Here is an 18,934-nt window from a genome sequence, read left to right as displayed (position 1 = left end):
ATTGTCCTTCTTCTCAGCCAATATACTATATATTTCGCTTGTTTGTTCATTGTTTGTCTCTCTCATGATACACACACCAGAATATACATTCCTGTGGTTTGCTTTGTCTGTTTCATTCTCACACCTAGAACCGTGCCAATTGCACAAAAGGGGCTCCGTAAATGTTTGCTTGGAAAGCTGAATGCAACTGGATGCTTGTTGCTAACTTTCATAATCAAAATACTTGATCAGAGCAAATTCCAAAAAATATCTAAGTTCAAATCAAAAGAGCAAATCTATGGCAGACTAGGGATAATTTCAAAGTAACTTCCTTTGTCCATACAGTGCAAGTAAACTCCTTTCAGAGGCTAAACAGAGTTTTCTATACTGGCACCATCTCTAGCTAGAATATTGATCTGAAATTTGTTTAATCAGAGGGAATATATTTACAAAAGCATGTAATAGCTAAGGTAAATAGGCTTTTAAAAATCTCAGAAATGGCCAGGTATGATGATTCAACCCTGTAATCCCAACACTTTGGGAGGCTAAGGCAGGTGGATCACCTGAGGTCAGGAGTCTGAGAACAGCCTGACCAACATGGCAAAACCCTGTCTCTACTGAAAATACAAAAATTAGCTGCATGTGATGGTGCACACATGTAATCCCAGCTACTCGGGACGCTGAGGTAGATTGCTTGAATCCAGGAGGCGGAGGTTGCAGAGCAGGCAGAGCCAAGACCGTGCCACTGCACTCCAGCCTGGGCAGTAGAGACTTAGTCTCAAAAAACAAAAACCTCAGAAATATGGAAAGCAAAGCTTGGAAAAGTGAATCTAGTAGAAAGAACACTGAGTCACAAATTAGACAAGAGCTAACTGATCTGTGACCACTTGTTTATCATTCATAACACCCCTAGGACAGAGGAACTATTGTTCTCATTTTCCTCATAAAACTAATCAAAGTGGGGATAATTTGCTCAAGGTCCAACATCTCTTCCTAAATGCCCATCAACAACAGATTGGATAAAGAAAATATGGTACACATACACCGTGGAACATTATGCAGCCATAAAGAAGAATGAGATCATATATTTTGCAGGAACATGGATACAGCTGGATATCGTTATCCTTAGCAAACTAATCCAGGAACAGAAAACCAAACACTCATGAATAGAAAGAGGGAAACAACAGACACTGGAGCCTACTCGAGGGTGGAGGGTGGGAGAAGGGAGAGGAACAGAAAAAATAACTATTGGTTAATAGGCTTAGTACCTGTGTGACAAAATAATCTGTACAACATGACATGACTTTATTATCTACATAACAAACCTGCACATGTAAACCCAAATGTAAAATAAAAGTTTAAAAAAAAACACAGATAATAGGATATACCCAGGCAGGCCTGGCACCAGAGCCCATGTTCTCATGCACTAGGTAGGATCCTCAAACTTTTTGGTCTCAGGAGACCCTTACACTATTTTTTTTTTTTTCTGTTGTACTTTAAGTTCTGGAATACATGTGCAGAACGTGCAGTTTTGTTACATAGGTATACACGTGCCATGGTGTTTGGCTGCATCCATCACCCTGTCATCTACATTAGGTATTTTTCCTAATGCTATCCCTCCCCTAGTCCTCTGCTCCCTGCCAGTCCCCCATGTGTGATGTTCCCCTCCCTGTGTCCATGTGTTCTCATTGTTCAACTTCCACTTATGAGTGAGAGCATGCAGTGTTTGGCTCTCTGTTCCTGGGTTAAGTTTGCTGAGAATGATGGTTTCCAGCTTCATCCATATCCCTGCAAAGGTCATGAACTCATCCTTTTTTGTGGCTGCATAGTATTCCATGATGTATATGTGCTACATTTTCTTTATCCAGTCTGTCATTGATGGTTGTTTGGGTTGGGGAACCCCTTACACTCTTAAGAAATATTGAGGACCCCAAAGAGCTTTATTTATATGTATTATACCTATTAATATTTACTATATTCAAACTTAAAACTAAGAAGTTTAAAAATATTTCTTCATTCACTTATTTAAAAATAACAGTAAGCTTTATTAACATCAATAGCACATTTTTAAGAGAAATAATTATATTTTCTATAGTAAAAAACATTTGGTACAAAAAGCAGCACTGTTTTATGTTTAATGTCTGTATTAATAGAAGACAGCTTGATTATCACATCTGCACTGCCTTCAATCTGTTGTGATACATGGTTTTGATTGAAGTAGATGAAGAATATCCAACTTCACATAGAGACATAATTGGAAAAGAGGAAAACTGTTTAATAGCTTTTTTTAGATCATTGTAGCTGTTCTTTAATTGTACACAAAACTTGAAAAGTGATATTTCGTAACGGTTAGTTGTAATGTGGAATCTAAAACCATATCAATGAACTTTCCAAACCCAAAATCCATGGGTCCATTTTCTATTTTCAGCAGTTCTTTTACCCATGCATGATTTTTAAACATTATACAATAGACATCTGGAAGCGCTTGGTTCACTAAGATTTATAGATCTTCTCCCCTCCCACAATTTTTTTTTTAAAACTAGTCTGTTAATGTCACCACTACTCTAATTGTAAAGGGGCATCAAGAACTAGGAAGTTGACAAGCTCATGGTACCAGATTCAAGTTTTCCAAAATTCTAATTTTTGCTTGAAAGCTCTCATGATATTATAGGCAACAATTACTTCTGGGGTGTCATCCCAGTCCCAGACACCTTTATGATAATTGAGCTATCATATATTTCCAGGCAGTAGTTTCCAGTTGCGGTTATGTTTTTATCTTCTGAAGCTTTATCTGTGTGAGTATATTTATAAGAAAGCCTCGGCCAGGCCTGGTGGCTCATACCTGTAATCTCGGCACTTTGGGAGGTCAAGGCTAGAGGATCACTGGAGCCCAGGAGTTAGAGACAAACCTAGGCAACATGGAGAAACCCTGTCTCAACAACAGCAACAAAAAAATGCAAAAGCAAATTAGCCAGGTGTGATGGTGCAATCCTATAGTCCCAGCTACTCAGTAGCCTGAGAGATGGGAGGATTACCTGAGCTTGGGAGGCAGAGGTTGCAGTGAGCCGAGAACGCAGCACTGCACTCTAGCCTGGGTAACAGACTGAGGCCCTGTCTCAAAAAAACAAAACAAAACAAAGAAACCTAGGGAAAAAGCTAGTTCAACGTGCACAATTAACATCACTAACAAAAAATTATTTTGCTAAGACATTGACAGCTTTACTCACCATTGCTTCTGAGTCATCACTATAAGTATCTATATAATAGAAAAAGGTAAATAACATCTTAGTGTTAGTATGAGAATAGTTTTGACGACCTGCCCCTTGAAAAAGCCTGCAGACCACACTTTGAGAACTGGTGCACTACGCTAAACTACCTCTCAAACCCATGCCCTACCTCTTACGAGTTTTGCCACTTTACCTTTTCCAAGTTCCATTGCCCCACCAGTAAAATGCAGATATTAATATATAACTCTGATCTTGCAAAATTATCTTAAAAATTTGAGATAATCATTTGTTAAGCCGTAGCAAAGTATCTGGCAGACAGAAAGTACTTGAAAAGTAGTCACAATTGTGACCACTGTCCAACCCCCCAGCAAGTTACTGGCGAAGCTAGGGCCCAAAGTCATGTTTCCTGATTCCTGCCCAGAGCCTTTGCTGCTACATCACACCAGCAGGAGTGGAACACTCCCCAATATGGCTGCTGTTAAAACAGGAAACTAAGAAACTAAGTAGCTGATACAGTTGATTCAGCAGTCTTTCTGGTTAAAGTCCTGAATGATAACTGGAAGCAGCTAAGTGGATCTGTGTTTGGGTCATGAATTTGCTGTGTGCTAGCTGTGTGACCTTGTGCAAGCTCTCTGAGTCTCAGGTCCGTCTACTATAACATTGGATAACAACAGCACCTACCTTACGAGGTTGCTGTGAGAATTAAATGAACTAATGGACAGATATATACCTAGTACTGGCCCAAAGGAAATGTTCAAATCATGACTAGCTGCTCATTATGACGATAATAATGATTCCTGTTATTTTCTTCATAGCTTAATACCCCTTCCTCAAGGAAACCTTTACCAGCCCTCTAATGAAGACACCTATTTTAAGATCTCATAGCACCTGTACTCCTTCTTCATTGGATTTCCTACAGCTTCAATATTTAAATATACGATGATTTGATTAAAGTTTGTCATATGTACTAGGCTCTAAGCTCAATAAAGACAAGCACAGGGTCTGTCTGCTCATCATTTAATCCCCAACACCTGGCACATTGTCCAGCACAAAGCAGATTTCAGTAAATACCTATTAAAAGAAAAATGAAATAATTAATTTACTAGATTGGCAAAGCATAGCTTTACTCCATTACATAATTTATCTGAAATTCCTCCAGCACTTGTCACTCAAAGTGTGATCTGCAGACCAGTAACAGTAGCCAAACAGAGAAGCTTGTTGGAAATGAAGAATCTATAGATCTCTGGAGTCAAAGCGCATTTTAACAAAATCCACAGGTAATTCATATGCTCATTAGAGTATCAGAAGTACTAACTACTCTTCACTAATCTTAATGAGAGAGGGAGAAAAAGAGAGAGAGAGGAAAGAAAGGAAAAGAAAGAAAAGATTTTTCTGAATAAAATTTTTGGAGTAAAACAGTACTTGCTTCCACAATTCCAGGCCTCATTCTATTCCTAATACAAATATTACCATTTCAAAAAACCAGCTGCATTTTTTTCTCAGCCCCCAGCAGGCTGCTCTTATTTTGTATTCACATATGATTATTTTCCAGAGACTATTTTGGCCTCAGTTGAATAATTTATTTCAGAAACTTTACATCCAAAAATATTCTCTGGAGGAGACAGAAACACCATCTGTGCCCATTCCCAGAAATACAGCCCCAAACCATGAAATAGGGGTGTCATTTTAGAGTTGCAAAAATTGAATTCCTGTTTGTCCACCACAACCTCAGAAAGAAGAGAGAAAAATACATCAAAAACCCTTCCCTTATTATAACACCAAACCAGTGGTCCAACAGCCCACAGAGATTTATAAAAATATGCATGGTATCCATTTGACCCTTGGAAAAATTATAGTCTAGCTTTCTAATGAAAAGGTTATTATTTTTAGGATTTATTCCTATGCATGAATGATAGAGCACATCTATCATTGTGTAATGATACACAAGAACTTCAAGGGTTCTGAAGAATTGTTCATTTTCCTGTGTTCTATCTTATACATATCTGTAGGGCCGGACTTCAAAATTCCCTTTGCTGCAATGTCCTCTCCTCCCAGGGATAGAAATGTGCCTGGCCAGAAGCAAAACACTTCACTGGATTGGGTGTTCACTCCCATCCCTGCATTGGCCTGGCAAGACCTGAGTCGGAGAGTTGATGATGAGCAAATGGCACTTGAATTGATTGCTGCACATTCTCCCACAGCTTCTTGCTTGCCTGGGGCTCCTCTTTCTCTGAATCTCTCCCTTCCATCTCCTACAGATGTGGGAAATGCCTGCTTTGAGAAATAAAGGAGCTGCTAAATCTACAGAATTAGCCTCAACCCCTATGTGAGTCTTCCCATGTGGTCATGGAGATCCCACCTATAACCTTTCATGTGCATTCTCATTCTCCCAGGGTTACAGGCATGGACGCTTGTTGAGAAGATGATGATGGGAGTCAGGGTACAAGATAGAGATCAAAACTGAAATTAGAGCTGTCTTGATGGTCTAGTCTAAGCTAGTGAGCCAAGGGGCCCAAGCGGCCTTTGCCTCATCTGTAGATACATCAGAGTATCACTCATTGGCTGGAAGAGGGCAGTTACCAGCCAGCTTAGTGTCATATAAAGAAATTGGACGTTGGAATTACATACCTCAGAATTTGAATCCTGGCTCTCATGCTGGCTAGCTATGCTTCCTTAGCAAAATTGTATTTTATAATCTGAGCCAGGTTTTCCTCAAAAAAAAGTAGGTATATACTATCCCTTCATGGGGTTTTGTGTGGATTAAAGAAGATTCTGTGACATAATGCACCTGGCATGCAGGCAACTGTCAAGGAGTGTTGGTTGTCCTTCCTCTCCCCTTTTCACTTCTCTGCTGAGGGTGCCATGATATATTTTCCTTGCCCCTGAAAATGCTGATTGGAAAAGAAGAAATGGGGAAAGAGCACAGGAAAAGCAGAAAAGGAAAAAAAAAAAAAAAAAAGACGGAGCTAGTACTTATCTGAAAGCATGACTTTAAAAAGTTTGACTATCAAAGCAGCTGTTGTCCTTGAAGTAGTGTTTAAAGGGAATTTTCTTTTCAACATAAAGTCTACCACAGACTTGTTTAGTATTTATTTATTAGCTCCCCAATAATTTGAGCATTATTTACATTTTAAAATCCGGGATGGTCTCTCCTACATAATTACTATTGAAATAAGCTGTCTTTTCTGCTAGCCAGACATGTCATTAATGGTCCTAACCAGAGCTCAGGAAAAGAATGACTGTGGCTCATAGTCAAAGGTTTGAGCCTTGCTCTGGTGGCACTGGGGCCCCATCCCAATAAGCCACCTCCTCGCCATCATACTCAGGCTGCTTTATCAGAGAAGCAAGGTCAAAAAGGGGGAAACACTTGGAGATTGATGGGGAGCCAGAAAAGGAGGCTTAATCCATGGAGTTCTTGGCGCCAGTCATCACAGACAATCTCTAAATTGCAGCCAAGAGAGAATACCAGTCTCAAGATGTCTGCCGGCCTTGCTTCTACAGACAGTGGTGTTTCAGAAACTAAAAGTCTAAGCTGACAGGAAGGGAATCCTCCTACAGTCCTTTCATGCGTTGTTGATGAATGAAGTTAGTTTGGTTGGTGAGGGCAAGAGGGGTGAGCTATGTAGACTGTAAAACAAAATGGAAAGTTAAGGATAGTTTAGCAACTACAAAAATCATCCACGTGCTAATGTAGATGCTCACTGACTTAGGCATCATTCTATTCCAGAAGTCCTAACCATCTGGAATGTTACACTAGTTAAAACATTTCTGTAAACACTTCAGTTGTTTTAGTATGATCACACCACCACCAGCAGGCTCATCATACTATCATTTTATCAAAAATAGCAAGACCTGTTGATTTATGTAACTTTTCATCCTGAGCCACAGTTGAGTCTCCCTGTAGGTTTTCTAAACCAATGGTTAAAATCTATGGCTGGATATTGGAATCACCTGGGGATCCCACCCCCCCCCCAAGCCATTGCCCTTGTTAATTATTAATACATCTGACTCGGGGTAAGACACAGGCATCAGGATTTGTTGTTCAAGCTTCCCAGGTGAATCTCATGTGAAACCAAGTTTGCAAACCAGAGTCATAGTTTAAAGGTGGTGAGAGTGGATGGGGGAGTGAACAGACCTAACACAATCAGAAATAACTCAGGCAGCATTCTCAATATTGATCACCCTTGCACTGGGCAAATTAGGGAGGCAATACAAAAGTTCTCTGCACCTTTTTGCATGTTTTATGAAACATTTCATGTAAATTCAGATTTGCTTAAGGTGAGTGTCAAGTTCTACAAGTATAGTAGATCAGTCCAGAACTCCAGTCTTTTAAAAAATGTTTACACTTATGTCCGTATTCTCTGTATCAGGCACAGTGCAAGTTGCTAAGGATGTGATGATGACGATGACGATGATGATGATGGAACATGGAAATATTATCAGCATTTCTTTGCTATGCATTAGATTTAAAGAGGTTCAGTTGCCCAAGGTTACACAGCTAGTATATGTCAGGAGGGAGGCTTTAAGTCAGGGATTGGAAATCTCACTTGGCATGTAATGATGAATTAGGCAAATATGGGACTGTCCCGCCTTTTAATAAGAGTTTATTATTCTATTTTGGCATCACGGGAACTAACCCAATGGTAGACCTGTGATAATTTTTTTTTAATTTTATTTTTTTATTGCATTTTAGGTTTTGGGGTACATGTGAAGAACATGCAAGATTGTTGCATAGGTATACACGCGGCAGTGTGATTTGCTGCCTTCCTCCCCATCACCTGTATCTGGCATTTCTCCCCTTGCTATCTCCCCCCAGCTCCCCACCCCCCACTGTCCCTCCCCTATTTCCCCCATTACAGACCCCAGTGTGTATTGCTCCCCTCCTTGTGTCCATGCGTTCTCATTGTTCAACACCCGCCTATGAGTGAGAACATGTGGTGTTTGATTTTCTGTTATTGTGTCAGTTTGCTGAGAATGATGGTTTCCTGTGATAATTTATATAAAATATTTGCTGAATTAGATATTTTCTCACCCTCTCAGCCTAGTATGAAAAACAGATTCATACATGATGATTATAACATAATATATCAATGGATGCCCAAAATACTGTCAGAGCAGAAATAAAGGGGCAGTTAATTCTGCTTAAGTGGAGAGGATGGTGTCAGAGGATGCTTACAAATAGGAGGGTATTTTTTGGAAGGCTTTAAAGACTGAATAGGAGTCTGCCAGATACAGAACGAGGAAGCATGCTGAATGGAAAGAACAGAAAGACCAAATACCCAAGAAAGAAAGTGTGAGGCCCACGGGAGAAGTGATCAGCCTGTATCAGTGGTTCTCAAAACTAAGTGTGCATTGGAATTGCCTGGAGGCTTGTTATAAACACAGGTTGCTGGACCAAATCCCTGAGGCTTCGGATTTAGTAGGGCTGTGTGAGACTGGGAGTTTGCATTTCCAGTGAATTCTCAGGTGCGGCTGATGCTTCTTGTCCAGTGACCCACTTTGTTGGGAGCCTCTGGTGTATATGAGAGCATCATCTGGAAAGCCCCACAGCTTCTGTGTACATGAGAGGCATGCCAAGAAGGTCAGTAAGACTTGCACCAAAAGCAAATTCCCCGAAGAGATGAGGATCTTCTTTTCCTGCAAGGAGTGGAGGTTAAATTTTACTGTTGGTTTTGGGAGCAATTTATACTGAAGCTGTCCAGTGGGAGGAAACAGAAAAACCACAACTTAGGACAGAAACAAGGGAAGCTGGGATTTTATTGCATTTCTGCCCCGTCAGTGCCCCTATTCACAGGCTGGTGCAGGCCTGAGGCTAAGGAGCTGAAACACACTAGCTCTTTGTTGTACCAGTGAGTGTTTGTGGCACTTTTTGCAGGAAAGATGACATTTTTCACAGTTCTTCCTCCATTTTTGGTCTGGTGGCTGCTGACCACAGGTGAGTTTCTGTGTTAATCACCAAAGTGATCTGTTGACCATCAGTGCCCGACCATGAGGGATGAGAGAATGTGTCAAGAATGTTTTTGTACAGAGAATAAAGAGGGTAGAAAAAATGTCAGGCTAAGTTGGGTGGGGCTAGGACAGATGACAGCCTTCTAAAATTCTTTTTTTCCCTTCTTCTAATTCAATTGCCATGCTTTGCTTCTCTCATTTTCCAGGATAGAAAAACCTAGGATGCATCTGCCATTGCTCTCCAAACCCTTTAAATAGGTAAGCAGCTTGGAAAGGTCAGCCTCCAAGGATACTGTCTGTTTCTCTCTCTCCACCTCACCCACCTAGGACAGGCAAAGCCAGCTCTGGAGGTCATATTTGTCCAACAGTTGAGAAGCAGGTGGCATCTAGCTCCAATACCCCCGTCCTCACCAGGTTGTATTGTCAGCTGACAGCTGTCAGCTGTGTGTGTTACATTCCTGACAGGGGGCCCCTCTAAGCCCCACTGTAACTGCCGGGAATGACAGAGGAGAGTGGGGATTGCCTACCAGAGACAGGGAAAGGAAACAAAATCATGGAGTTTGAATTCGGTGTTCCAGCTTTGTTATCTTCATAATGCAGTTCCCCATGCTCGATTGCAATCCTCTGGAACACTTCTAGAAACCCACTTAGTAGTTCATGGAGTTGCTTGGCTGGTATGGACCTGGAGACAGTTGCATTTCAAGGTTTTAATTTTCCTGCTGTTCAGCAGGAAGCAGAGAGACAGAATCATCATCTGAAAGGCAAATATTCCCTAACACAGGGTGAGCTGGTGCTGGGGCTCGCACTGGAGGTCTGTGCTCCATTTCTTTGGAGGATTAAATCTTTATTATCAGTATTATTGATGAAACTCTGGCTTCCTTTCCATAGATGAAATATTTTTGTCATCATATCCATTATCCCTCACAAGAACCCAATTAGCAGAGATTGTCTCAACAGAGGAGGCTGATTAAATTCACAGATTTATTGCAATACCACTATGGGAGCTGTGGAAAATGAGTTTCACTGCTAAGCTACCTTCGTTAAAAAAGAAAAAAAAAAAGCTGTGAGCCTGCACCTTGAATTATCCATCTGTAACAGATCATAAAATACCCATAACCTTGCATTCAGCTTACCCTTCCCCAGAGAGGCTCAAAATGCTTCTTCCAGGCTCATAGTACCACCCCAGGGGAAACGCAATGGATTCTATGTTCATGGGACACAGGGGAAAGTCTGACCCAGCAGTAGGGTAGAGAAGACAGAGGTCTGCTGCCTGTTGCCGAAAGAAGAAAGTCAAGCTTTTAAAGAATTAGAGTTAGTTTTATTCAGAAGTCTTATGAGGACTATAGACTGAGCCTGGGTATTAATTCAGTTCATAATAGGACAGTATTTCAGTTCATAGTTTACATATGGGTGGTAAATACTCAGTACATGCAAAATTATGGCAAGGTTTGGGTGTGAGAGGACATCTGGGTATAGATTACAGAAGTATAATTACTAACTCGGCTGGACATTATCTTGAGTGTTAAAAAAAAAAAAAAAGCAAAGACTAGGGCCCTTTACTTCTTAAAGAGTATGGTGACTTAGGCAAAAGATGTTGTGGGTATGTGTGCGCTATCCTGCTTTGTCTTCAGAGCACCCCTCCAGAGAGCTGCATGTTGTCAGAGTCAAGGACTTTGTGAAATTACACTAGAAAGCAGAATGAGCAAACATGCATTCTTACACTTGCCATTTTGACCCACACCTGGATACAGATCAAAAAAGACTTTTCCTTTGCAAAGTTTGCAACCAGCTTGGGCAGGGAGTCTGTTTTAGTTGGGTCCCAGAAAAGCTGCTGTTAAGTAGCAATGATATAAATGTCATCTGATTCTCCATAGAAATGAGGACTATACTGATGCTGCAATCAATCTTGTCCCCAAATGTCATGCCCCAAAATTACAAGAATAGCCACGAGCACCACTTTCAATCTCCTAATTTTCTATTCAAGACAGCCCCGTTCCCCCAAAGTCTTAAGTTCTGTTTCTTTAAAGCAGCATTTCCCAAACTATTTTCAGCAGAATCTTAACCACCCAGGGTGCTCTGGAGGAAAAAAAAAAAAAAATTAATGGAGGTTAATTTTGCATAGTGCTCTATGCCCTATACCTCTTGGCTCAAGATCCTTACCAACATATTAAATATAAGCGTTAACTCTCAATGAAAATCTACCTGAGCCAAACACTAAGTACTTTTTAGATGTTTCATGTCGTAAAATCTTCAAAAAAGAATACTCTGAGAAAGATAAAGTAAAATTTATCCCATTTTACACATGTGGAAATTGAGGTTTGCCATGGTTAATTTAGTTGTCCAGTTAAAGGTAAAAAGGCAAAAGGTGAAGCCAGATTGGAAATTTATTCTCATTCCCAATCTGTGCTCTTAATCACTAAGCTTTATCTTCTTCCCATTAACTATACAGACACATTCTTACATTGCTGTTAATGTCTTTTTCATTACTGCTTCTTTACACAAATGAGTCCATTCCTATCTGCAGCAGTTAGTCATCTTTTGTTTATCTTTTAATTTTTTTTTCGCGTCATTCCATGGGTCAGCTCAGTATCATTTTAGGTGGTATCTTCCCTTAATATCAAGCTTTTCCATTCCCATTTTATTTGGCCTTCCTGTAACTGCTTCAAACATGCTTTAGTGGATTTTCATCTCTATCTTCGACAGTTTATGGATAAACAAAGATGTAAGGAAGACAGGATGTGACTGAGTTTATTTACTCTGCCTTTGGCAAAGGAGGCTTTGTTCAGTAAATGAAAGTCAGTAAAAAGTAAAAGTAGGATAAAAAGTGATGCCACGGGTATACAGCTAGCTCTCATGTTAGGTAGGATATGGATTTCGTCCATAATTGAGGTCTTTGTAATTAGTAGATAAATTATTTTATTGGAAGTGAGAAGTAGGATAAGGAGAGGGTGAGAGAGAGTAATTTTGTACCCTTCAGTTTTGTACAAAAGTAATTGTTCACTAAACTTGGGAACCGTGTTGACCACTAATGACCTTATCAAAGCATATACTTGCTTAGGAAATGGGCTTTTTGAGAGTGATAAAGAGAAGGATGTGATTACTAGCAGTGGCCCTGTCTCAGCAGGGGCAGGGCCAAAAGGCAAAGGTGCTAGAAGTGCTATCTGTGGCTCCATTAGATTGCACATGGTTCCTAATCTCCTCCGTCATGCTTGACCCTAATTAAGTCAGCTTCCTTCTACAGCTCTGTGTTCTCTGAGAGCCCACATATGATAAGACTGACCTGCTCTTTCACCCCTTGATCAGTCAGGACTAATTTAATGAGCATCTGCACTGTCCTCAGCATCTCCTTTATATGCAGGTCAAATGCCCTGTGTGGCTTGCATCGCGTTTGAGGAAGTGTTTTGTGGCTGAGACTGTGCTTACTGCTGTCTAGGTGACTGATCTTCCAACTTCCTGATGGTCTTACCAGGTGGAGCCTGTTATGAGTTGTGCTTTAGGAAACAGTCCACTAAGTCTGAGAGAGAAGAAATAACCTGAAGGACCCTCAGCTAGTAGAGCATATGCAGGGACAATGACTTCACTCCTTTAATTCTGAAGCCTGCACCCTTGATGACTATCACATATCCCTGCCTCCCACATTACACCATACGTGAGATGGGAACTCCTCCACTGCCATCCCATTCTTCCTGCAGGGCATTCTGTTTTGGAAATGTAAAAAAAGAAAGAAAAACATTTGACTCATGTATTAAGAGCAAATATTCTTGCTGACTAGGTAAGTGGGACCTCCAGTGCTGCTAGGAAAAAAAAATGAATCAATCAGGAGATCATTAATTTTGGAGGAAACACTAATTATAGGAATATAAATTCTTCTGGGTAAAATTGGCAAGAACACCAGTGTTGCCTGCAGCCCAAACAGACCTTTTCATTTAGGCTGTGATTGAGATATTAGAAAATTCTAATATCTTTTTTTTCTCTAGCTTTGCAAAAGGTACTTGGAACTGGTCTGAAATGTCATTTAATTCTCTCAATGCATACAGTAAGCCACCTTTTAAAACATAGGTAATCTCATAATTAGGAAAATACCCATAAAGGAGGAGATGAGGGGTGGGGACAACTATACCGCCTTTTTTTTTTTTTTTTTTTTTCTGAGACAGGATCTTACTCTGTCACCCAGGCTGGAGTGCACTGGCACAATCATGGCTCACTACAGCCTCTAGCTCCTGGGCTCAAGCAGTCCTCCACTGCAGCCTCCTGAGTAACTGGGATGACAGGCATGCACTAACATTTCCAGCTAATTTTTGTATTTTTTATAGAGAAGGGTTTTACCATGTTACCCAGGCTGGTCTCAAACCCCTGAGCTCAAGTTATCCACCCACCTCAGCCTCCTAGAGTGCTGAGACTACAGGCTTTGAGCCACTGCACCTGGACTGTACTGCTTTCTTAAATACTTTAAAACTTAAGCAGAAGCTCTTAAGCAACAAAAAGAAATGAACTATTGAGCCACACAAAGACATGGAAGAAAGTTCAGTGCATATTGCTATGTGAAAGACATTCATCTGAAAAGGCTACATACTATATGACTCCCAACTACCTCACATTCTGAAAAAGGCAAAACTGGAGACAGTAAAAAAAATCAGTGGTTCCCTGTGGGGTGGGAGAGAGGGATGAATAGGAGGAGCACAGGAGATTTTTAGGGCAGTGATTATAGTATAATGGGGAATACAGGTTATTATATATTTGACAAAACCCATAGAATGTAGAAGCAAAGAGTAAAGCCTAATATCAACTGTGAACTTTAGTTAATAACCTATGTATGACTGTTGGCTCATCAGTTGAAACAAATGTATGGAAACAGAGATGGAAGGGGTGAAAGAGAGATGGGAAGCCTCTGTACTGTCCACTCAATTTTTCTCTAAACCTATAACTGCTCAAATAATAAAATTTTTAATTAAAAAAATTAAAGCAAAAGAGAAGCACATTATTTCTCAACAGCATAGCCTCTCTGTAGACGATGTTCTCCTTGTTGAGGGGGAAAGCTTCTCTCAACACATTATAACAACTCATTGCTCCGACTGTGACAACCAAGGAATATATGAAAGTCCAACTTAAACATCTCAGTGGGCTGGAAAGACAAAGTAGACTTTGTGTCACAATAGAATTCATCCCTTGGAACGTGAAGATGGCAAGAGATAAAACAATACTCTTTATCACCGGCAGATTAACCGGCAAGGACTTGTTCTTTCTGTTTATCCTATAGGCTCCAAAAGACAATGAGCCTTTTGTCTCTACACCTGTTGCAGGGAAGGAGCCCAGGACAGAGGTGTGGTGGGGTTTATGTGAGGCCACGCAGTTCAGGTTTCTTACCTGCGTCTCTGATGGTACACCCTGTTTCATAACGAAACTTGAAGACTGAGCCCTCAGCATTCGAAGGGAAAGAAGCAGGTCCAGGTGCTACTTGAGGAGAAGGTGAACATATACAAATCCTTGTTGGAGAGAAATATAGCAAAATTGTGGCATGTTTTGGCTTTCAGCTAGACATGAGTTTCTTGGGAGTCTTGCTCTTTCCTTATCCTCAGCTTTTCACTCAGCACACAGTAAAGGCTGGACAGAGGCTTGCTGAATGAATGAACCTTGAGGACTTCGCTGTAAGAAAAAGAACACAGAAAGGTTATTTGTTAAAATCAACACCAGATTTATCCAGCTGTTTTGCTAGAGTTTCCAGATACCCATTTTTTCGGTGGCGCTGTGTGTGTTGATGGCTTCCTTCATTCTCAACCCTTGCTTGTAATGGGATCTGTTGGTTTTGACTGGCTTCTTTAGAAACAAAACCTCCAATTTTCTTTGGGGCAACCAGCCTTTCCCCTATTCTTAATATGAGAAGTCAGAACTTAATAATTCCTTTTAAAACTTCCTTTTTTTCCCTGGAGAGCTGCTGGATTTGCATCCGTTCAGCTATATCATACCAAGGAGATGGACTGTGGCCTCAGCTCAGCCACTCAGAGCACTGTTTCCCTTTGCTCTCAGTAGGATCAGAGAAGGACACATAGCTCAAGTTGGACCCATGAGAATTCCCCCTGAGATTTTGCTGGAATGACGTGAAGTGTTCTTTTTTGGCTGGGATTAATAAATTGGTAAAATACAATCCTAGAGTTCTGAAACTGGCCGAGTCTAAAGTCAGCACATTTCCTGGGCCCTTGAACAACATGAGCCACTAAATTCCTAGGACTTCAATTACCTTACAAGAAATTGTAATTTACCAATGTATCTATTTATTCTCCCTTATATTGAAATTCTGAGTTTCCACTGTTCTTTTACATGCTAATGTCCTTCATATTAGAATTTAGTAGGAAAATTCTAACTGGAGATAGTCTGTCAAGAGTCTCAGCCACTTCCTGGTCTAATCACACCTCCAAATGGACAGAGAACATCTGAAACAGAGAGCCCTAGAAATACCACTTCCAAATTCTAATAAAAGGCAGAATTCTTTGCCAAACACCTCATTACACCATGAATTCAGAAACATTTTGTGGCTTAGACGGAGTTGGCATGGGGTAGAGTCCTGCTGAATAGATTGAGACATCAGAGAATAGGTCCTTGGGCCATGCCTGGCACATGCTCTGAGGACACGGCCCGATGCCATGGCTCCCCCTCAGTCTCAATGCTCCATTAACACCTGGAGTGAAACTCAGGAGCTAGGGCAGCTTGCCCTGGAAAAATAACCTCAGCATTAATGGATGGGTTTGAAAGATGAAGAGCAATGTTCTACATCTCTTGATCCCACTCTAGCCATGAAATCTAGTAAGAACTAACACCTATTATGTGTCAGTGGACCAAACAAGGTACTGAGTTCTTTTATGGCCTCAGCCCCTCTAACCCCCATCACAACCCTGTGTGGTAGGTCAAATGAGGCCTAGAAAATTTACAGAGATTGCCCTGGATCACTCAGCAGGACTCAGACCAAGTAGCGGGACCCAGGTGCTCAATCACATTATTGACTGTTCTTTGTAGCAAAGAATTAAAAACAGTGCCTGGATCATGGTTTTAGAATTGTGAAAATTAATGTTACAGCTGGGAAGAAGCCTCAACATCACTTTGCATGATGGGAAAGCTGAGGGACAGGGAATGACATGACTTCCCCCAAGTCACACAGCAAGTTAAAGTACTGGGTGATAAAATCCAGTCCTGGTCTCCCAATTCTTTCTCTGCACACACCCCATTGTGTTAGGATATATGCATACCACACCACATACCCAGTTATTCAACAGGCATCCCCAGTAAAGATGCACAGGTGTTAAAGTTCTAAAATATTTCCAGACCAGTTAGCAAACTGCACTGTCCTGAGACTATCACCCTCTCCCCTCAGGATTCCTGACTTCTCCACAATTTAACAATTAAAGGGTAATGTTTAGCATTGCCGGCGGCCCCTAGGACCCTGCTCCTTCCCAATGGCCAGCATCGACTCTGAGTAGTCAACACTTCTGCTGTTTCGGTTAAGTATTTTTAATATGAGTCCTTTATTAGTTCAGAAGCCAGCACAGATTATGGGAATGTCATGGGTGAATTGCAGGCCACATCTCAGTCATTAACATTGTTATCTCAAATACGAGAGGTAGACAAAGGCTGATCATGCTAACTGTGCCCAAGACAACAGGGGAAGGCCAGAGTGGGGAAAGTTCATCTCTAACATTCAGGGACTCTGAAGGCCTTTCCACCCTTTTCCAGGCAGCATTCAAAGTTGTCAGGTTAAAAGATACCCTCCTTGCGGAGAGGAAAATTTCAGGGTGTCTGAATTGTCTATGGGAGGCAAGATAGGTCTCATCTCTCTCACCTTCCTTGTTTCTTTATGGATGGCAGAACCATCCCTCAAGTCACGGGAACTAAACTGACAAGTGGAAAATACAAGGCAGGAAAGCTTGCAAGCCACAGGGACATGCAGGGCAAGGTTTCTTTCAAAGTCAGTGGGAAGTAGAAACACATATCAACTCTGCCAGTGACTAGAGACCAAAAAGGACCAGCTGCAGAGATGGAGAAATGAATTGCTTGTGGAAGAGAGGCCCTAATGCATAAGCTGCCCATTGTGAGTCAAGTGTGCTCTGACAGCCAATCTGAAACCAACTAGAGCCTAATGGTTTGCCTTCCTAAGGTGATAGTATATTGGTCAGTTATCACACTGCTATAAAGAACTATCTGAGACTGGGCAATTTATGAAGAAAGAGGTTTTATTTTTTAAATTTATTTGACTTTAGGTTCTGGGGTATACGTGCAGGTCATGCAGGGTTGTTGCATAGGTGCACACATAACTGGGTGGTTTGCTGCCTCTATTCCCCCTTCATCTATATCCAGCATTTCTCCTCATTTATCCTTCCCCACCCTCCCCAACCCCTGCTGTCCTTCCCCTAGCCCACCCCCCACTGCCCCCAGTGTGTGAAGAAAGAGGTTTAATTGACTCACAGTACTGCAGACTGAACAGGAAGCATGACTGGGAGGTCTTAGGAAACTTACAAACATGGCTGAGGGCAAAGGGGAAGGAAATGCATCTTACCATCTTACCATAGTGGCAGGAGAGAGAGTGAAGAGGGAAGTGTCACATACTTATAAACCATCAGATTTTGTGGGAACTCATTATCATGAGAACAGTGAAGGAGAAATCCACCCCCAGGATCCAATCACCTCCCGCCAGGTACCTCCCCAAACACTGAGAATTACAATTCAGCATGAGATTGGGGTGGAGACACAGAGCCAAACCACATCAGACAGTTTGCAGAGGCCTGACTCAGGCCATTTCAGTATGTGTTCCCATTACACCACGCCTCACCAGGGGAGATGAATTTACCAGGTTTTATAGATCACCAACTAATCCTCAAATATGAACCAATATTTGTATACCCACCATCAACAACATTCTTTTATGAACCAGAAATCTATTTCCATGGTAGTCACACTTTCTTGTACAATGTTTAAAGCAAGAGATATTTAATGTGCAATGGTCAAATGCAAATATAGGAAAAGCCAGAAAACTCACCTACATCATCTCCATCTGGTGATCTCCTTCTCATTCTCTAGATGTTAGCTTGCATTCCACTCCCTGTTCCAGCCCCTCCTTCCAGACTAAGTGAGCATTCCCTCAGCACATCGTGGCTTCTCTTATAGGTTTTATTACATTTGTGATTATTTGGTTAATGCCTGGTTCTCCATCTAGTCCCATAATACCCATGAGGGCTGAGGCTCCATCACTCTTACTTATAGCCTCTGTGCCTAGCATAGTGTTTTGTTTCAGAGTGATTATTTCCTGAGTAATCAGTGAACTCTGCAAGATTTTAGCATCATGCCCTGGCTGTTTATGGAATAGACCTCTTCACTATCATTAGAATATATGGAAAAGGCACTTGAAAAAGCCAAAAGTCAACTATACATACACATCAAGTTCTTCTGCTTTACCAATTCACAGAATACTCTTTTCCAGTTTGTCTTGTCTTCTCTTCCTATTTCTTAAGCCCATTCTCTCCTATACCATGATTTAAAACCTCTATTCTATGTTATAGAGAGACTAGTTATTGTAATAGGTATATACAGGTAACTGATTTTTTCTCAGACTGGAGTCCTCACACCATTGGAGTCTGGCTTACCTTTCCTTAGGGTTCTATGAGTTCCCTATGACATTTGTAAAGAGATATAAGCATATACTGAATCATGCAGAAGGACATCCTAAAATTGAATATAGCCACCTGATTTCAAAATGCATGACAGTTTTTAAACATAATGCAAATTCTCTCCTACCT

The 18,934-nt window shown here is 41.1% G+C and overlaps 1 long non-coding RNA gene across 2 annotated transcripts in view; it reads right to left on the bottom strand.

Moving 5' to 3' along the window:
• Positions 1-18,934, bottom strand: part of LOC116559481 — a 138,977-nt gene that overhangs the window by 11,591 nt on the left and 108,452 nt on the right. The window contains exon 3 of one of the 2 annotated variants that reach the window (XR_004272471.1): positions 14,520-14,793. This is a non-coding gene — a long non-coding RNA (uncharacterized LOC116559481). Of the gene's footprint in view, positions 1-14,519; positions 14,799-18,934 lie in introns of both variants that reach the window. The other variant, XR_004272472.1, reaches the window with a different exon arrangement.

The sequence above is a fragment of the Sapajus apella genome, unplaced genomic scaffold (assembly GCF_009761245.1).
Source record: "Sapajus apella isolate SASKATOON/1434 unplaced genomic scaffold, GSC_monkey_1.0 scaffold23, whole genome shotgun sequence".
In the NCBI taxonomy this organism is placed as follows: domain Eukaryota; kingdom Metazoa; phylum Chordata; class Mammalia; order Primates; family Cebidae; genus Sapajus; species Sapajus apella.
This window is presented reverse-complemented; position numbering and strand designations above follow the sequence as displayed.